Here is a 2272-nt window from a genome sequence, read left to right as displayed (position 1 = left end):
GCCTCCAGAGAATAGACCCCAAAAGTAGGATACAAGCCCCCCACAAATAATAACGGTGAGGTAAGAGGAAATGACAAACACAGAGATGAACTAGGTTTAGCAAAGAGAGGCCCACTTACTAATAGCAGAATGTAGTAAGATAACTTATATGGTCAACAAAAACCCTACAAAAATCCACACTGGAGATTCAAGAACCCCCGAACCGTCTAACGGCCCGGGGGGAGAACTCCAGCCTCCCTAGAGCTTCCAGCAAGGATAGGATACAGATTATGTACAAGCTGGACAAAAATGCAAACAAAAACAAATAGCAAAAAGCAAGAAAGCAGACTTAGCTTAATTTAGCAGGAACCAGGATCAGTAGACAAGAGCACAACAGATTAGCTCTGATTACAACGTTGCCAGGCATTGAACTGAAGGTCCAGGGAGCTTATATAGCAACACCCCTGACCTAACGACCCAGGTGAGCATACAAGGGAAGGCAGACATTCCCAGAGTCAAATCACTAGTAACCACTAGAGGGAGCCAAAAAGATAAATTCACAACAGGACAGTGGCTGAAGGGGGGCAGGTGCAGGAGGGGTGGCAAGTGTGGTGGCTTTGGAGGCAATGAGCGTTAGAGTAGACTGGCAGGCTTCCATTACTTGCATCTGCTGATCAGTAGATAGCTTCTCCATTTGCTCGAGTACCGACCGGAAAAAAGTGTGGTTCGGTGACTGACTTGCCTCTGAACGCATCGTTAGCAGAAGTGTATGCAACTCGGGTATGCTTTTATTTATTAAATTGAAACCTGCAGCCATTTGCTCGGATGAGACAGTTCTGGAAGGATGCATTCAGGTACAAGAACTCGGGCGCATAGCTCTGTACCTGACCCCTCTGCCACTGGCACCCCGAAGCCATAGGTGTACTAGAGGTGGCAGCAGCAGAGGGGTGGGGTACAGGAAAAGCTATATCCTTGTAAGGAGGTTGCTTTCCCTGCTCCTTGCCTGGAACCACTTGGTCAGACAGCTGGGTTGCTGGGGGGAAGACTTTCTGCCCTGGACAGAGGCAACAAATAATAAACAATAAACAACAAATAAAATAGAGGGGACCAGGGGACTGCTGGGAAAAGAGAGGTGTGGTCAGAAAAGAGCGGGAGAGCAGAGAGAAAGCAGCGTGCCAAAGAGAGGGCAGGCTGCAGCGCCGCGCTCCCCTAAAAGTAGTGCTCCCCGTGAGGGCACTGAGGCTGAGATACCCACCAGAGTGAAGGCTGGATGTGAGGGTGTAGATTTGGAAGCCTCCAGAATCAGAGACAGTGACTGTGCAGCCCTGGTGACCGCAGTGACAAGCAAAGAATCCCTGGTGACCGCAGTGACAAGCAAAGAATCCCTGAGTGTGATAAGTAGCTACCCAGAGTGTGTGTCACAGCGTTAATACAGGGAGACTGTCAGCCTGGTGCATAGAGGCTCTTGCAGCAGCGACGGAGACTGTGCTATTTCCTGGTTTCAGTTTCACTTTGCGAAGAACAGATTGCAGAGAGACTTAACCCCGGACTTTCCAAGAGACACAGAAGAGACTTCAGGATCTCAAGCCCTGCTGGTGACTGTATCCACATTGGGAAAAGGACCCTCCAGTCAGGATCTCCCTGGGCTGATAAGTTACAAGAACACTCGTTAACCCTTTGATTCCGCTTAACTGTTTACTGTTTTACTTTACTCTATTAACCCCGTTTACTCCCTGCGAGGAGAATTTTACCCCTGTTAATAAATCCCCTTCAACAGTTGGTCTGTCTGTTCCGTGGTGACATACGCAACCCTGCACTCTATTACATCCTCACCAGCAGATTCATGCAATGGAACCGGCCAGTATGCTCCAGCGCTGGTGGATGGGTCCAAGGGATCAGATGGGTGGGAAGGCTGGGAAGGTGCAGAGTGGGAAGGTGCAGAGGGGCCAGGACTGTCAAAGTGTCCCTCAGCGGACTCCTGAGGGATCGCCCCAGAAGGGTTCGACTCAGCTGCAGGCTCCCGAGTGCTCCCGACAGTGCTGTGGAACAAAGAGAAAAAAATGTAAGTAATATACTGATATTGCATGGCCTTGGCTGAAACAGCAAAAGAAGGTTAGACATGTAAAACATTGGTTATTACATGTGGTGGGTAATATTTACCTTCGGGTCACCATCGTGAGCTGAGGAACGACAGGGCTTGGGCATATTTGTATCTGCTCCTGCATCCTCCAGAACTACTCAGGGCCCGCATCGCTTTGTTGAACTCCTTCTTAAAGCGATCCCTGATAGACCG

The sequence above is a fragment of the Ranitomeya variabilis genome, chromosome 4 (assembly GCF_051348905.1).
Source record: "Ranitomeya variabilis isolate aRanVar5 chromosome 4, aRanVar5.hap1, whole genome shotgun sequence".
NCBI lineage: Eukaryota > Metazoa > Chordata > Amphibia > Anura > Dendrobatidae > Ranitomeya > Ranitomeya variabilis.
Note: the sequence above shows the minus strand (reverse complement) of the source record.